The sequence below is a fragment of the Balaenoptera borealis genome (genome assembly GCF_965194805.1).
Source record: "Balaenoptera borealis genome assembly, chromosome: 18".
In the NCBI taxonomy this organism is placed as follows: domain Eukaryota; kingdom Metazoa; phylum Chordata; class Mammalia; order Artiodactyla; family Balaenopteridae; genus Balaenoptera; species Balaenoptera borealis.
The window spans coordinates 20,354,690-20,373,307 of NC_138877.1; the positions used below are offsets into that span (position 1 = coordinate 20,354,690).

Genomic DNA, 18,618 nt, shown 5'->3' on the forward strand with positions numbered 1-18,618 from the left:
TATGGTCCATTTTGATGTGTTCATATGCTTTTGAAAACATCTATAAGGCAGTTAGTTGGTAACTGTAATGTTCCGTATATGTCAGTTAGGTTAATTTGATTACTTGTGTTGTTCAAATCCTTTCCCTTTTTATGTACTTTTTTTTTTTACATCTTTATTGGAGTATAATTGCTTTACAATGGTGTGTTAGTTTCTGCTTTATAACAAAGTGAATCAGCTATACATATACATATATCCCCATATCTCCTCCCTCTTGCATCTCCCTCCCACCCTCCCTATCCCATCGCTCTAGGTGGTCACAAAGCACCGAGCTGATCTCCCTGTGCTATGTGGCTGCTTCCCACTAGCTATCTGTTTTACATTTGGTAGTCTACATATGTTCATGCCACTCCCTCACTTCGTTCCAGCTTACCCTTCCCCCTCCCTGTGTCCTCAAGTCCATTCTCTATGTCTGTGTCTTTATTCCTGTCCTGCCCCTAGGTTCTTCAGAACCATTTTTATTTTTTTTAGATTCCATATATATGTGTTAGCATACGGTATTTGTTTTTCTCTTTCTGACATACTTCACTCTGTATGACAGACTCTAGGTCCATCCAACTCACTACAAATAACTCAATTTCATTTCTTTTTATGGCTGAGTAATATTCCATTGTATATATGTGCCACATCTTCTTTACCCATTCATCTGTCAATGGACACTTAGGTGGCTTCCATGTCCTGGCTATTGTAAATAGTACTGCAATGAACATTTTGGTACATGACTCTTTTTGAATTATGGTTTTCTCAGGGTATATGCCCAGTAGTGGGATTGCTGGGTCATATGGTAGTTCTATTTTTAGTTTCTTAAGGAACCTCCATACTGTTCCCCATAGTAGCTGTATCAATTTACATTCCCACCAACAGTGCAAGAGGGTTCCCTTTTCTCCACACCCTCGCCAGCATTTATTGTTTGTAGATTTTTTGATGATGGCCATTCTGATTGGTGTGAGGTGATACCTCATTGTAGTTTTGATTTGCAATTCTCTAATGATGAGTGAGGTTGAGCATCCTTTCATGTGTCTGTTGGCAGTCTGTATATCTTCTTTGGAGAAATGTCTATTTAGGTCTTCTGCCCATTTTTGGGTTGGGTTGTTTGTTTTTTTGGTATTGAGCTGCATGAGCTGCTTGTAAATTTTGGAGATTAATCCTTTGTCACTTGCTTCATTTGCAAATATTTTCTCCATTCTGAGTGTTGTCTTTTTGTCTTGTTTATGTTTTCCTTTGCTGTGCAAAAGCTTTTAAGTTTCATTAGGTCCCATTGTTTATTTTTGGTTTTATTTCCATTTCTCTAGGAGGTGGGTTAAAAAGGATCTTGCTGTGATTTATGTCATAGAGTGTTCTGCCTATGTTTTCCTCTAAGAGTTTGATAGTGTCTGGCCTTACATTTAGGTCTTTAATCCATTTTGATTTTATTTTTGTGTATGGTGTTAGGGAGTGTTCTAATTTCATTCTTTTACATATAGCTGTCCAGTTTTCCCAGCACCACTTACTGAAGAGACTGTTTTTTCTCCATTGTATATTCTTGCCTCCTTTATCAAAGATAAGTTGACCATATGTGTGTGGGTTTATCTCTGGGCTTTCTATCCTGTTCCATTGATCTATATTTCTGTTTTTGTACCAGTACCATACTGTCTTGATTACTGTAGCTTTGTAGCATTGTCTGAAGTGTGAGAGCCTGATTCCTCCAGCTCCATTTTTCTTTCTCAAGATTGCTTTGGCTATTCGGGGTCTTCTGTGTTTCCATACAAATTGTGAAATTTCTTGTTCTAGTTCTGTGAAAAATGTCAGGGGTAGTTTGATAGGGATTGCATTGAATCTGTAGATTGCTTTGGGTAGTATAGTCATTTTCACAATGTTGATTCTTCCAGTCCAAGAACATGGTATATCTCTCCATCTGTTTGTATCATCTTTAATTGCTTTCATCAGTATCTTATAGTTTTCTGCATACAGGTCTTTTGTCTCCTTAGGTAGGTTTATTCCTAGGTATTTTATTCTTTTTGTTGAAATGGTAAATGGGAGTGTTTCCTTAATTTCTCTTTCAGATTTTTCATCATTAATGTATAGGAATGCAAGAGAGTTCTGGGCATTAATTTTGTATCCTGCTACTTTACCAAATTCATTGATTAGCTCTAGTAGTTTTCTGGTAGCATCTTTAGGATTCTGTATGTATAGTATCATGTCATCTGCAAACAGTGACAGCTTTACTTCTTCTTTTCCGATTTGGATTCCTTTTATTTCTTTTTCTTCTCTGATCGCTGTGGCTAAAACTTCCAAAACTATGTTGAATAATAGTGGTGAGAGTGGACAACCTTGTCTTGTTCCTGATCTTAGAGGAAATGGTTTCAGTTTTTCACCATTGAGAACAATGTTGGCTGTGGGTTTGTCATATATGGCTTTTATTATGTTAAGATAAGTTCCCTCTATGCCTACTTTCTGGAGGGTTTTTAACATAAATGGGTTTTGTTCCTTTTTTGACTGCTTGTTCTATCAGTTAATGACAGAGGTGTTAAAATCTCCAATAATGATTATCATTTATCTATTTCTTCTTTTAGTTCTGTCAACTTTGCTTAATATATATTGAAACTTTGCTACATTTTTTACAAATTACTTACACATTATAAATTCTTAAGTGTATTACAAATTTAGGACTGTTTTATCTTACTGTTAATTGATGCTTTTTTCATTATGAAATGTCTCTTTTAATCTCTAGAAATATTTCTTCCTCTAATGTCTCTGTTGCCTGATATTAACATAGCTACACTAATTTTCTTTTGGTTAGTGTTTGCATGACATATTTTTTTTTATTCTTTCTTTCTTTAAAACTTTATGTCCTACATTTAAGTTGAGTCTCTTGTAAATGGCATAGGGATTTTGCTTTTTTATCCAAAAGGAATTTTTGTCTTTTAATTGGAGTTATATGGAGTAAAAATCTACTAACATTTAATGCAATTATTGAAATGTTTATATCTACTATCTTGTTGTTTCTATATCTTTTCTTTATTCATTTGTTTCTCCTTTCTTCTCTGTTTTTGGGGGAGGAGTCAAGTATTTTCTATTATTCTGTTTTTTCCTCCTATTTTAGCTTACTGGTTATTTGCTTTTAGATACTCTGTATTATTTTATGTTCCTTCTAAAAGGGAGGCAGTTAGTGCAGGCAAATCACCTTAATCCTGTCAAGGGTTAGTTTATTAGCTTTGGTCTCTTTTGGTTTTGCCTTCATTACCAGGCTGAGGTCTTTCTGAGGTCTCAATCAGAAGTTTGAGTGTTGCTATTTCACTTTGGTGTGCCTTGTACTCCCACATGTATCTCATTAATACCACACTGCTGCAAAAACTTTGCACAGTGCATCAGCCTCCCAGCTGCTGCTTTCTGTTGGTTTTCTTACAGTCTCTGCTGTGCTTGCTCAGCTTAAGAGCTGGCAAACATCTCAAGGAGAAATTGCATATAGCCTTCTGGGTTCACTTCTCTGACATTTCCTTCTCTCTGGGATTATATCACTTGAGTCCCAGCCACTTTGGCAGCTTCGAACTCCAATCTGGCTCCTTAGCCCAATAGAGTAATAGAGTAGATGCCCTGTACTCTGTTCCCTGCCCTGTGAATTCGGCCAGGGTGAATATGGAGCTCACCTTGATGTGCTTACCTTCTCTTAGGGATAAACTGTGTTGGTCACTCTCCAAATTCCTTCAAATGATGTTATGTACTTTGTCCAGCTATTAGCAATTTTCACTTGGTTCAATATAAGCTACTATGTTATGGCTCAAAAGTTTTTCTTTTTATTTTTTTGCCGCACCCCCATGGCATGAGGGATCTTAGTTCCCTGACCAGGGATCAAACCCCTGCCCCCTGCAGTGGAAGTGCAGAGTCCTAACCACTGGACTGCAAGGGAAGTCCCAGAAGTTTTCCTTTTTTAAATACAAATATCAAATTATAATGCTGTACACCTAAAACTAACAAATGTTATCTGTCAATTATATATCAATTAAAAATAAATAAATAAAATAAAGATATCATCTAAAATTTTTTCCTCTTTTACATTTTGCACACTCTATATTATAAATAAAAAACCTAAAAGAGCTGAAGAGACTGAAATAAGGAAATTACAAAAGCATAAAAATTGAGTTATTGGACTTCTCTAGTGGCGCAGTGGTTAAGAATCCGCTAGCTGATGCAGGGGACACGGGTTTGAGCCCTGGTCCAGGAAGATCCCACATGATGCGGAGCAACTAAGCCCGTGTGCCACAACTACTGAACCTGCGCTCTAGAGCCCATGAGCCACAACTACTGAGGCCGCATGCCACGACTACTGAGCTCACGTGCCACAACTACTGAAGCCACGCACCTAGAGCCCATGCTCCACAACAAGAGAAGCCACCGCAATAAGTCCATGCAATGCAATGAAGAGTAGCCTCCGCTCGCCGCAAGTAGAGAAAGCCGGCGCACAGCAACGAAGACCCAACGCAGCCAAAAATAAATAAATAAATAAATAAATTTATTTTTAAAAAATTGAGTTATAGGTCACAGAACTCTAGTCCTAAACGAAGACCATCCTCAGTCTTCTGCACTCAGCATTCTGTCTGGATCACATGTTCTTCCTGTCTCATCTTCAGTTTGGTTCTTTGGCGAAAACTGTACTCAAACTGAGAAAGCCAGTGCTTGGTCTCTGAACTTCTATATAAAAATTATCTGATCCTGGACAAACCTCTTCCTTTTACCACTTCGGGTTTGTCATTAGTCAAGGAGGATCACCATTAATGTCTGCCTGCTTTAAGTCTTTTCAGGAACAAGCAGGACAAGTGCTTGCCCTGTCTTCCTAACAGAGCTGGTGTGAGATCAGCTTAGCTGAGAAGGCAGGGGTCACAAAGGTGCCATCCCCGTAGAGATGTGGGTGCTTTAACAATTTCCTAGCTCTTGGACAGTTTCTTCTCATGCTCTATTTTTCTTTTCTCCCCTTAATTGGAGTTGTAAAGTAGACACAAATATGATTGCTGTTTCCTCCCCAATCTGGGAAAAGCCAGATGTCAGTCGTGTAGTGGAGCTGAATTGTGCTGGCTCACAAGAGTGAACTGTTTGTGTCTTGTCCCAACTCTTTATTCAGTGTTGGGAATATTTATACCACAGAAATTGGCAAACACTACAAATAAGTGTTTGTTTGTTTGTTTTTTTCCTGGGGAGTCATTTGTTAAAACCTTTACCAGCACATGGGGTAGTACCATGCCCCAAGACAAAGGCATGCCAGAAGAAGAACAAGCTTGGTCTTTATTTCTCTGTTGGGCTTCTGCTCATATTTTTAAAAAATTGAGATGAAATTCACAAAGCATAAAATTCACCATCCTGCTCATCCTTTTTGAAGTTCATTCAAGCTCATGGGTTATCGCCTCTTTATTTATTCTTCATTATAATATTTTATTTTTGCGACAGTAATACATTTACATGGTTCAAAATTCACAAGGTACAAAAGAATATCCAGTGAAAAGTCTCCCTCCCACTTCTGTCCCCCAGCCATCCCATTTCCTTCCCTAGAGAACACCAACGTTAACGAATTTTTTGGTATACTTTTTGAAAATTATTAAATAAATAAAAAGTTCTTAGACTGTTTAAACTCTCTCTCTCTCTCTGTCTCTCTGCTCTGACCTCATTTTTCTTCATTTAAGCAAATATCTTGAAGATGGTTCCATCCCAGTACATACAGAACTTCCTTATTCTCTTTTATAGTTGCATGTAATCCATTTACACATAAACAGTTGTTGTGCATTACTTTGAACATATCTGCTTCTGCATTTGTGTGGATATATCTGTAGGACTAATTCCTACAAGTAGAATTGCTTGTCAAAAGTTATATATATTTGGAATTTGGACGACATTGTTAAATTGACTTTTGTTAAGACAATACTAACTTACACTCTCATAAGCAATGGGTAAGATGCTTGTGTCCTCACAGCCCTGCCCACAAACTGTGTCAACAAACTTTTTGTTCTTTGTAAGTCTGATAGGGAAAAAAAATGATCTATCAGGGTAATTTAAATTTCCTTTCTTTTTATTATGATTGAGGTTGAGCATCTTTTTATATGTTTATGTGTTATTTCTGTATCCTATTTTTTTCTGTTGGGTTTTGTTACTCTTCTTATTAAATTTTAGATGTTCTTTTTGAAACAGACTCACAGTTATAGAGAACAAACTAGTGGTTATTACCGGTGGGGAGAGGGGAGGGTGAGGGTCAAGATAGGGGTGGAGGTTAAGAGGTACAAACTACTATGTATGAAATAAATTACAGGGATACATTGTACAGCACAGGGAATATAGCCAATATTTTATAATAACTATAAATGGAGTACAACCTTTAAAAATTGTGAATCACTATGTTGGACACCTGAAACTTACATAATATTGTAAATCAACTCTACCTTAATAAAAAAAAATTAGGAGTTCTTTTTATCTGAAGGAAATTACCCTTTTGTGATAAAAGTTGCAAACACTTTTTCCCAGTTTGTCGTATGTCTTTTGTCTTTGTTTCTGGTGGTTTTTCTCATGTATTTTTAAAAGTTTATTTTATATACTGGAATCTACCAGTTTTATATAGTCGAATCTTATATGGCTTCTTGGTTTTATGTAATACTTCCTCACTCCCAAAACTATTAAAAAAACCATTAAAAAAGTTAACCCATTTTTTTCTAGTACTTTTATATTTTCATATATATATTTAAATCTTTGCTTCATAAGGGTTTTATTCTATTTTTTCCATGTGGCTATACGGTTGCCTCAATATTATGTATTGGATAATACATCTTTCCCTCCACTGTTTTGAAATTCCATCTTTAGACATTAACTTATAGAAGAGAAAGCTAGAAGGATTGGTACCTGCCATTTAGACAAAAGAGAGCTCTTCCTGTCTTTGGGAAGTGACAGTAGAGGCATACACCTACCTGCTTGTAACAGTAGGTTTCTATGTTTGCTCTAATTTCCTATTACTAATTCTGTGTGTGGCAAGGATGGGACAGGGGACACCAGAGTTCTTAGGACAGGTGGGAAACTGAGTTCACAATTTGCTGATTTTGCTGTTCCTATTGTTCTTCTTTTAGGGAGGGGGGAAGTCATAGAAATGAGAGGAGTAATTGAACGCAGAACTAAGCTTCTTTCTGGGGCTCTGCTTTCAACCACTTGGTTACTTCCTCCCTTTATCAAGAAGTTCCTTGTCTATTTCTTGGGTAGCATCGATTTTGCTATGAACTATAACCACACAGAACAAAAACAGGAATGGTGACTCATAGATTTTGTAATGCATATCAGAGAAAGTAAAGTTCCTGCTCATAAAATAAAACATTTTGACCACTGTTTTGGAGAACGTAGAATTCTTCTCTTAACCAAAGCTAACCTTGGCTTAGAATCTGTAGATAGTGGAACGCTTCAACGGTCATTGTTTATCAGGTCAGAAGAAGAAAAAAAAAAGAGGAACTGGGCTTCCCTGGTGGCACAGTGGTTAAGAATCCGCCTACCAATGCAGGGGACACGGGTTTGAGCCCTGGTCCGGTAAGACCCCACATGCTGCGGAGCAACTGAGCCCGTGCGCCACAAGTACTGAGCCTGCGCTCTAGAGCCCGCGAGCCACAATTACTGAGCCCGCGGGCCACAACTACTGAAGCCTGTGCGCCTAGAGCCTGTGCTCCGCAACAAGAGAAGCCACTGCAGTGAGAAGCCCGCGCACCGCAACAAGGAGTAGCCCCTGCTCGCCTCAACTAGAAGAAAGCCTGTGCACAGCAACGGAGACCCAACTCAGCCAAAAATAAATAAATAAAATAAATAAATTTAAAAAAAAATCTTAAAAAAAAAAAGAGGAACTGCAGATAGCTGACAGAGTGACTGGAGGCTGTGGCTGTGTCACATGCTGGTCTCTGGAAATGGTGTAGGACCAGCAGAACCAGCAAAGAGCCTTGTTGTCTGGGAAGGTGAGCAGCCTAGGCAGTTTGCTCATTCTGCATTGCACTTTATCCTCAGAATGGCGTGCTGAGCTGCTGACCGGAGCTGGGAGGTGTGACAGGCAGTCTATTGGATTTGGCATCCCTACATAGGGGAGAAGAGGGTTAGGAAAATAATAGTAAGGTAATACTCCAAAGTACTCCTAAACACTTAAAGAACCTGGAATGACCTGCCCCTTCTTCTACCACATACTCTGTCTACATGGCCCTGTAGTAGCTTCTTTACCCTTTGTGGGGTCCTTGGTGTATTTTACCTGCATGCATTGAGGTGGAGAAAAGGAGGCCAACAGGGAGGAGAGGCACATTGTGTTGTCCTAACCCTATAGAATGACTCTGGGCTCCAAGTACATCTCCACCCAAGGGAAATCTTAGGTAGGGTATAAGTAGTGAGCAAACTGTGGGACCTCTGGCTGCTGCTTCCTCCTGGTAGATTGCTGAGCAGAACTGACTTTAGCATAATAGAAGCTTGTTCTTTGAGAAACTGGGAAGTAGGGGAATCTTGTACTTAGTCTTATTTTTTTCAACCCCCAACTTACCCCTTACTGCCCTTTCACATTCTCTAGGTTGTCCTGCAATCGTCAGCTACTGATACATGATTCCTTTACTCTGAAGGTCATGAGACAGAGGTAAGAACCTTTTTTCTTGTCATAGCCACTGGCCCATCAAGTAAGAAAGGCCAAGACAGTGAAATAACTACATCCCCAAGTGAAATATTAAACCTATGTGATGTAAAGAAAGTACAAAACAAGTAAGTATGTATAACACAAACACAAATTGCATTCCTAATACATTTGCCCGTTGAGGAGGAGAAGACAAGAATTGTACCAGTAGAGAAGGTAGGGAGAAAAGAAAGAGACAGGATATGAGAGGGGCCATGGATTCAGTGCAGGAAAGTGACAGTGTTGACTCTTGTATATACTCCCCTTTGAAGTGTCAACATTTTAAAAACAACTATTTCCAGTTTTCATTGCTTTCATCCTTAATTATAAAGGGTCAGTTCCTTTTTTTCTTTTCTTTTTTTTTTTTTAATATTTCTTTCTTTATTTAGGCCGTGCCAGGTCTTAATTGTGGCATGCATGCGGGATCTAGTTCCCCGACCAGGGATCGAACCTGGGCCCCCTGCTTTGGGAGCCTGTAGATTAGACACAAATATGATTGCTGTTTCCTCCCCCATCTGGGAAAAGCCAGATGTCAGTTGTGGGAGTCTTACCCACTGGGCCACCGGGGAAGTCCTGAGGGACAGTTCTGATTGAGGCAACCAAATCATCATCCACAGTGGAAATCATTTTCTAACCTGCAAAAGTAGGTCAGCTACTTACTTTGAACTAAAGTTAATTACCCCAAGGTTCTATCAGAAGCCAGCTGTTAGGGGCTAAATATTTGTGTCCTCCCATCCCCACCCTGACAAATCCGTATGTTGTAGGTCAAGCTATAACAGTGTGATGTTATCTGGAGGTGGGGACTTTGGGAGATCATTAGGTTTAGATGAGGTAATGAGGGAGGACCCTCATGATGGGATAAGTGTCTTTACAAGAAGAGGAAGACAGAGAGATCTTGCTCTCTCCATGTGCACAAACAAATAAAGCCATATGAGGACACAGCAAGAAGGTGACATCTACAAGCCAAGAAACATTCTCACCAGAAAATGTTGGCACCTGGATCTTGGACTTCGACCTTCCAGAACTATGAGCAATAAATGTCTGTTGTTTAAGTCACTCGGTCTCTGGTGTTTTGTTATAGCCTGAGATGACTAAGACACCAGAGGACTGAAGACAGGCTTAAAGGTCATGGTCATAGTAGGGTGGGGGGGATGGAGTATGCGTGTGTGCGTGCGTGTGCGTGTGTGTGTGTGTGTGTGTGTGTGCGCCAGGAGTCTGCATTTAAAAGTCATCTCAAAAAAAAAATTACAGAGGAAGGAACACTCCCAAACTCATTCTATGAGGCCACTGTCACCCTGATACCAAAACCAGACAAAGATACTACAAAGAAAGAAAATTACAGACCAATATCACTGATGAATATAGATGCAAAAATCCTCAACAAAATACTAGCAAACAGAAGCCAACAACACAGTAAAAGGATCATACACCATGATCAAGTGGGATTTATCCCAGGGATGCAAGGATTCTTCAATATACGCAAATCAATCAGTGTGATACACCATATTAACAAACTGAAGAATAAAAACCATATGATCATCTCAATAGATGCAGGAAAAAAATAAATAAATAAATAAATTAAAGTCATCTCAAAGATTCTGATTCCCACAAGAATCACTGGCTGGCCTCATATAAAGTATCTGCATTTTGATATAGGTTTCTTAAATGCCAGGTTGCCTACAACACACAAAGGAATGAGTCACTAATGGTGGAATTTCAGGTGCCGCTACAAGTAAAGATTTGTTTCCCTGGGGAGAGGAAAGAATTTTCCAGTCTTTGTCAAAGAAAAAAAAAATTTTTTTTTTAAGTTTTCAACTCTGCCATAGGTCAGAGATATTCTTCCTATAAGAGACCTTTTCTGGACCTTTTTATGTCAAAATATTTTTCCCTTATTTCTCATCTCCTTTCTGACCTTGTACACATGCTAAGTGGTGCTTATTAAGTAGCTCATGCTGGGAAAGGGAGAGGTTGTGTGTGTGTGGGGGGGCACCCTCTCTTTAGCTATCATCAGCTACTCTGGCTCTGCTTCTGCAGGATGACAGGGAGAGTCCCACCCACTGTGACTGACACCCTGTTAAAGCACTTAATTGCTGTCCCCCTGAAGCATCTCCTAGCATAAGCACAAATGTGGTACATCCCCCCTTCCTCCCATTCCAACTGATAACTAATGAAGCTGGCGGTGATGGTGTTGGGTTTGGGGGGGGCAGGTTGATATTGAGAGTGAAGGTGGAGAGTGAGTCACTTTCTACTCATTTTCTAGAACCTTCCACAGCAGAGTACCATTATAGAGCTGGCTAATGTAGGCTCTTAATAGTCAGTGAAGCCAGTGCCAGTTTCATCCCTAAGAACATTATTGGTTTGGGGGCAATGGTTTGCATTTAATGAAAACAATAATTTTCCACAGCCTCTAGAAAACACAGTTTGGCTCTATTGTGGTGGAAGGGGCTTACTTTCTTCCATACCAGCCCAGGGAAGTTTTCAAAGCTCAGAAACTTTGCTAACTATCTGTGGATTAGTAACTACAGATAGAAATTTCTTCGGCAGCTGGTTGAGGAGCGATGCGAGGGTAGCCAGCACTCGGAAGATTCTTGCCTCGTAAAGCAGGAGGAACTGATATTGTGTAACCGCTTTTGTAATACCAGTGGGGAAACCGATTACCCTGCAGGTAGAAGCACGGCAGCTGGTTTGTTCTGGATTGTCATGCCTGCTTCCTTCTCAGCCCTTGCCTTGTGTCAGCTGCAGTCCCATCTCTCTCTCCGTTTCAATTCCAGAAACGCGATTTCCCTGAAATGACTCTTCTCTGACAACCTGGGCACTGCTGGCTGCCTCTGGCCACACCTTGCTTAGAAGGCAAATAAGCAACTTTCATTTGGGCTCCCAAGTGGAAATAACAGATAGTCATCAAGAACAGAAGGCTCTTGCCTGGGCTTGCTCAGAAAATCCCCTTTGCCGAGCAGGGTGCAGCTGTCTCTCCAGCTCCCTGGTTATGCATCCCTTGTCAAAATATCAGGAAGTTTAATTCTGTCAGATATTAACCCTTGTCCTGAAGGCCTCAGTTAGGAATAGAGATGAGGATGGAAGGTAAAAGAAAAGAAGAGAGAAAGAGAAAGCACGTGTAGAAAGCAAACAAAGCGAGAGACACCAAGTAAAGGAGGATCTGATGCGGGGAGGGGAGAGAATGTTAGACGACCAGGCCGTTCAGCAGGACTCAGGGGGCTTCAATGGCACTACCTGCTCTGAGCATGCGCACCAGCTGTCTCATCACTGTGGCTCTTATTTCTTGTCATAGAAAAAATACAATTACCAAGTGAAAAAAAGTCAGGTTAAAAACAACGTGTACAGTATCATCCCCCCTTTAAATATATGTTGGCATAAATATCTGGAAGGCTATAAATAAAAAGTTCAAGTGTTATCTTGGAATGGTAGGGTTTTAGATGAGTTTTAATTTTCTTCTTTTTGCTTATCTGTATTTTCTAAAATGAATGCCTATTGTCTATAATAGAAAAGTTAAACGTATACTAAAAAGTGAAGGGAGAGGACAGATACAGAGGAAGAAAAATACGGAGGTGAGCAAAGGAGACAAAGATTTTTGTCTGTGAGGTCTGTGATAATCCAGATATTTAATCAAGCTCTTCATTTCCCAGTATTGTCTGCTCTTTGCAACTCAGGGTAGCCATTTGACCACTAGTTACAGTTTCTTAAGGCCTCTAATTTTTAAATCTGTGGAGCTGTATTTCTTAACCAGAAGTGCACATGGGAATCATCAGGGAAACTTTTTCAAAATGTCTTTGCCAGGGTCCCATCCTTAGAAGTTCTGATTCAGAATGTCCAGGTAGGGGCCTGGATAAGAGTCTTTTGAAAAACCTTCCCAGGTGTTCTGATCCTCAACTCATCCTGGTTGAGAATTCCACTGTGTGCAAGATGATTCACTGGGATACTGAAGAAAAATATTAGAACTTCTAATTTTATTTATTTTCTATTGCACCATTTAAAAATCTCTAGTTGTTTATGTATTAATACTGTATATGATATTGTTACAGTAAGATGTGTATAATTTGCAAATAAATAAATTTGCATATTTGAGGGCATGTTAAAAATGTTTTTCTTTTCTTTTTTTTTTTTTAAATGTTTTTCTTATAAGAGTGTCAATCAAAGAATTTGGAGACAGCTGCTTCAGAGAATTCATTATGAGTGGGTAACTCAAGTATCCAATCAAATTGGAAATTCTCCTCCTGGCTGAGATAGAGAAATGTCACATGACTACCTATGACTCATTTTGACCTAACTTGTTTCCTTCTTAGAGGTGTATTGCTATTTACTGGTCTTGTGTCATTGTTTGTGGGTATATGATCTTCCCCAGGTAGGCTGCAGCTATCTCGTTGGTAAATACACATGCACATACATGCACCTACTACAGAGGTCAGCATTTGGGGAGCTCTCAAAGCCCTAAAAAGGCTGATCATTATTTCATGGTTGCTACGTACTATACTCTTAATAGCTGCTTTGAAAAAGACTAGATTGTCTTAACTTAAGCAAAACACCGAATAATAATTAGTAAGCAAATACTGATTAAAAAATAAAACTATAGGAAAGTGTAAAGAGTGAGAAGTAAATCTTCCAGGTGAAGATGGAAAACTGAACAAGCACACATCTTCATTTTCTCTTTTCTGAAATCTCATGAAAATGATGGTGAATGAATTTTTTTTTAACATCTTTATTGGAGTATAATTGCTTTACAATGGTGTGTTAGCTTCTGCTTTATAACAAAGTGAATCAGCTATACGTATACATATATCCCCATATCTCCTCCCTCTTGCATCTCCCTCCCACCCTCCCTATCCCACACCTCTAAGTGGTCACAAAGCACCGAGCTGATCTCCCTGCGCTATGTGGCTCCTTCCCACTAGCTATTTTACATTTGGTAGTCTACATATGTCCATGCCACTCCCTTACTTCGTCCCAGCTTACCCTTACCCCTCCTCATGTCCTCAAGTCCATTCTCTACGTCTGTGTCTTTATTCCTGTCCTGCCCCTAGGTTCTTCAGAACCATTTTTATTTTTTTTAGATTCCATATATATGTGTTAGCATACGGTTTTGTTTTTCTCTTTCTGACATACTTCACTCTGTATGACAGACTCTAGGTCCATCCAACTCACTACAAATAACTCAATTTTGTTTCTTTTTATGGCTGAGTAATATTCCATTGTATATATGTGCCACATCTTCTTTATCCATTCATCTGTCAGTGGACACTTAGGTAGCTTCCATGCCCTAGCTGTTGTAAATAGAGCTGCAATGAACATTGTGGTACATGACTCTTTTTGAATTATGGTTTTCTCAGAGTTTATGCCCACTAGTGGGATTGCTGGGTCGTATGGTAGTTCTATTTTTAGTTTTTTAAGGAACCTCCATACTGTTCTCCATAGTGGCTGTATCAGTTTACATTCCCACCAACAGTGCAAGAGTGTTCCCTTTTCTACACACCCTCTCCAGCATTTATTGTTTGTAGATTTTTTGATGATGGCCACTCTGACTGGTATGAGGTGATACCTCATTGTAGTTTTGATTTGCATTTCTCTAATGATTAGTGAGGTTGAGCATCCTTTCATGTGTTTATTGGCAATCTGTATATCTTCTTTGGAGAAATGTCTGTTTAGGTCTTCTGCCCATTTTTGAATTGGGTTGTTTGTTTTTTTGATACTGAGCTGCATGAGCTGCTTGTAAATTTTGGAGATTAATCCTTTGTCACTTGCTTCATTTGCAAATATTTTCTCCCATTCTGAGTGTTGTCTTTTTGTCTTGTTTATGTTTTCCTTTGCTGGGCAAAAGCTTTTAAGTTTCATTAGGTCCCATTGTTTATTTTTGGTTTTATTTCCATTTCTCTAGGAGGTGGGTCAAAAAGGATTTTGCTGTGACTTGCGTCATAGAGTGTTCTGCCTGTGTTTTCCTCTCAGAGTTTTATAGTGTCTGGCCTTACATTTAGGTCTTTAATCCATTCTGAGTTTATTTTTGTGTATGGTGTTAGGGAGTGTTCTAATTTCATTCTTTTACATGTAGCTGTCCAGTTTTCCCAGCACCACGTATTGAAGAGGCTGTCTTCTCTCCATTGTATATTCTTACCTCCTTTATCAAAAATAAGGTGACTGTATGTGTGTGGGTTTTTCTCTGGGCTTTCTATTCTGTTCCATTGATCTATACTTCTGTTTTTGTGCCAGTACCATACTGTCTTGTTTACTGTAGCTTTGTAGTATAGTCTGAAGTCCAGGAGCCTGATTCCTCCAGCTCCATTTTTCTTTCTCAAGATTGCTTTGGCTATTCAGGGTCTTTTGTGGTTCCATATAAATTGTGAAATTTTTTGTTCTAGTTCTGTGAAAAATGTCAGGGGTAGTTTGATAGGGATTGCATTGAATCTGTAGATTGCTTTGGGTAGTATAGTCATTTTCACAATGTTGATTCTTCCAGTCCAAGAAGAATCAACATATATCTCTCCATCTGTTTGTATCATCTTTAACTGCTTTCATCAGTGTCTTTTAGTTTTCTGCATACAGGTCTTTTGTCTCCTTAGGTAGGTTTATTCCTAGGTATTTTATTCTTTTTGTTGCAGTGGTAAATGGGAGTGTTTCCATAATTTCTCTTTCAAATTTTTCATCATTAGTGTATAGGAATGCAAGAGATTTCTGTGCATTAATTTTGTATCCTGCAACTTTACCAAATTCATTGATTAGCTCTAGTAGTTTTCTGGTAGCATCTTTAGGATTCTGTATGTATAGTATCCTGTCATCTACAAACAGTGACAGCTTTACTTCTTCTTTTCTGATTTGGCTTCCTCTTATTTCTTTTCCTTCTTTGATTGCTGTGGCTAAAACTTCCAAAACTATGTTGAATAATAGTGGTGAGAGTGGACAACCTTGTCTTGTTCCTGATCTTAGAGGAAATGGTTTCAGTTTTCCACCATTGAGAATGATGTTGGCTGTGGGTTTGTCATGTATGGCCTTTATTATGTTGAGGTAGGTTCCCTCTATGCCTACTTTCTGGAGAGTTTTTGTCATAAATCGGTGTTGAATTTTGTCAAAAGCTTTTTCTACATCTATTGAGATTATCATATGGTTTTTATTCTTCAGTTTGTTAATATGGTGTATCACATCTATTGATTTGCATATACTGAAGAATCCTTGCATTCCTGGGACAAACCCCGCTTGATCATGGTGTATGATCCTTTTTATGTGCTGTTGGATTCTGTTTGCTAGTATTCTGTTGAGGATTTTTGCATCTATGTTCATCAGTGATATTGGGCTGTAGTTTTCTTTCTTTGTGAATCTTTGTCTGGTTTTGGTATCAGGGTGATGATGGCCTCGTAGAATGAGTTTGGGAGTGTTCCTCCCTCTGCTATATTTTGGAAGAATTTGAGAAGGATAGGTATTAGCTCTTCTCTAAATGTTTGATAGAATTCGCCTGTGAAGCCATCTGGTCCTGGGCTTCTGTTTGTTGGAAGATTTTAATCACAGTCTCAGTTTCAGTGCTTGTGATTGGTCTGGTTATAATTTATATTTCTTCCTGGTTCTGTCTCAGGAGGTTGTGCTTTTCTAAGAGTGTGTCCATTTCTTCCAGGTTGTCCATTTTATTGGCATATAGTTGCTTATAGTAATCTCTCATGATCCTTTGTATTCCTGCAGTGTCAGTTGTTACTTCTCCTTTTTCATTTCTAATTCTGTTGAGTCTTCTCCCTTTTTTTCTTGATGAGTCTGGCTAATGGTTCATCAATTTTGTTTATCTTCTCAAAGAAGAAGCTTTTAGTTTTATTGATCTTTGCTATTGTTCCCTTCATTTCTTTCTCATTTATTTCTGATCTGATCTTTATGAGTTCTTTCCTTGTGCTAACTTTGGGGTTTTTTTGTTCTTCTTTCTCTAATTGCTTTAGGTGTAAGATTACGTTGTTTATTTGAGATGTTTCTTGTTTCTTGAGGTAGGACTGAATTGCTATAAATTTCCCTCTTAGAACTCCTTTTGCTGCATCCCATAGGTTTTGGGTCGTCGTGTTTTCATTGTCATTTGTTTCTAGGTATTTTTTGATTTCCTCTTTGATTTCTTCAGTGATCTCTTGGTTATTTAGTAGTGTAGTGTTTACCCTCCAGGTATTTGTATTTTTTACAGATTTTTCCCTGTAATTGATATCTAGGCTCATAACGTTGTGGTCGGAAAAGATACTTGATACGATTTCAATTTTCTTAAATTTGACAGGGCTTGATTTATGACCCAACATATGATCTATCCTGGAGAATGTTCCATGAGCACTTAAGAAGAAAGTGTATTCTGTTGTTTTTGGATGGAATGTCCTATAAATAACAATTAAGTCCATCTAGTTCAATGTATCATTTAAAGCCTGTGTTTCCTTATTTATTTTCATTTTGGATGATCTCTCCTTTGGTGAAAGTGGGGTGTTAAAATCCCCCACTATGATTGTGTTACTGTCAATTTCCCCTTTTATGGCTGTTAGCATTTGCCTTATGTATTGAGGTGCTCCTATGTTGGGTGTATAAATATTTACAATTGTTATATCTTCTTCTTGGATTGATCCCTTGATCATTATGTAGTGTCCTTTTTTGTCTCTTGTAATTTTCTTTATCTTAAAGTCTATTTTGTCTGATACGAAAATTGCTACTCCAGCTTTCTTTTGATTTCCATTTGCATGGAATATCTTTTTCCATCCCTTCACTTTCAGTCTGTATGTGTCCCTATGTCTGAAGTGGGTCTCTTGTAGACAGCATATGTACGGGTCTTGTTTCTGTATCCATTCAGCCATTCTATGTCTTTTGGTTGGAGTATTTAATCCATTTACCTTTAAGGTAGTTATCGATATGTGTGTCTCTATTACCATTTTCTTAATTGTTTTGGGTTTGTTATTGTAGGTCTTTTCCTTCTCTTGTGTTTCCTGCCTAGAGAAGTTCCTTTAACATTTGTTGTAAAGCTGGTTTGGTGTTGCTGACTTCTCTTAGCTTTTGCTTGTCTGTAAAGATTTTAATTTCTCCGTCGAATCTGAATGAGATCCTTGCTGGGTAGAGTAATCTTGATTGTAGGTTTTTCCTTTTGATCACTTTAAATGTGTCCTGCCACTCCCTGTGGCTTGCAGAGTTTCTGCTGAAAGGTCGGCTGTTAACCTTATGGGGATTCCCTTGTATGTTATTTGTTGTTTTTCCCTTGCTGCTTTTAATATTTTTTCTACTTAATTTTTGATAGTTTGATTAATATGTGTCTTGGCATGTTTCTTCTTGGGTTTATCCTGTATGGGACTTTCTGTGCTTCCTGGAGTTGATTGACTACTTCCTTTCCCATTTTAGGGAAGTTTTCAACTATAATCCCTTCAAATATTTTCTCAGTCCCTTTCTTTTTCTCTTCTTCTTCTGGGACTGCTATAATTTGAATGTTGGTGCGTTTAATGTTGTCCCAGAGGTCTCTGAGACTGTCCTCAATTCTTTTCATTCTTTTTTCTTTATTCTTCTCTGCAGTAGTTATGTCCACTATTTTATCTTCCAGGTCACTTATCCATTCTTCTGCCTCAGTTATTCTGCTATTGATTCCTTCTAGAGAATTTTTAATTTCATTCATTGTGTTGTTCATCATTGTTTGTTTGCTCTTTAGTTCTTCTAGGCCCTTGTTAAACGTTTCTTGTATTTTCTCCATTCTATTTCCAAGATTTGGATCATCTTTGTTATCATTACTCTGAATTCTTTTTCAGGTAGACTGCCTATTTCCTCTTCATTTGTTTGGTCTCATGGGTTTTTACCTTGCTCCTTCATCTGCTGTGTGTTTCTCTGTCTTCTTATTTTGCTTAACTTACTGTGTTTGGCGTCTCCTTTTTGCAGGCTGCAGGTTCGTAGTTCCCGTTGTTTTAGGTGTCTGCCCCCAGTGGCTAAGGTTGGTTCAGTGGGTTGTGTAGACTTCCTGGTGGAGC

At 38.6% G+C, this 18,618-nt stretch overlaps 1 long non-coding RNA gene across 4 annotated transcripts in view; it reads left to right on the forward strand.

Annotated features, from left to right (window-relative positions):
* Positions 1–18,553, forward strand: part of LOC309615691 — a 132,997-nt gene extending 114,444 nt beyond the window's left edge. For 3 of the 4 annotated variants that reach the window (XR_014236974.1, XR_014236975.1, XR_014236978.1), the window contains 2 exons: positions 8,573–8,635; positions 9,058–18,553. This is a non-coding gene — a long non-coding RNA (uncharacterized lncRNA). Of the gene's footprint in view, positions 1–8,572 lie in introns of all 4 variants that reach the window. The other variant, XR_014236969.1, reaches the window with a different exon arrangement.
* The last annotated feature ends 65 nt before the right edge of the window (positions 18,554–18,618 follow it).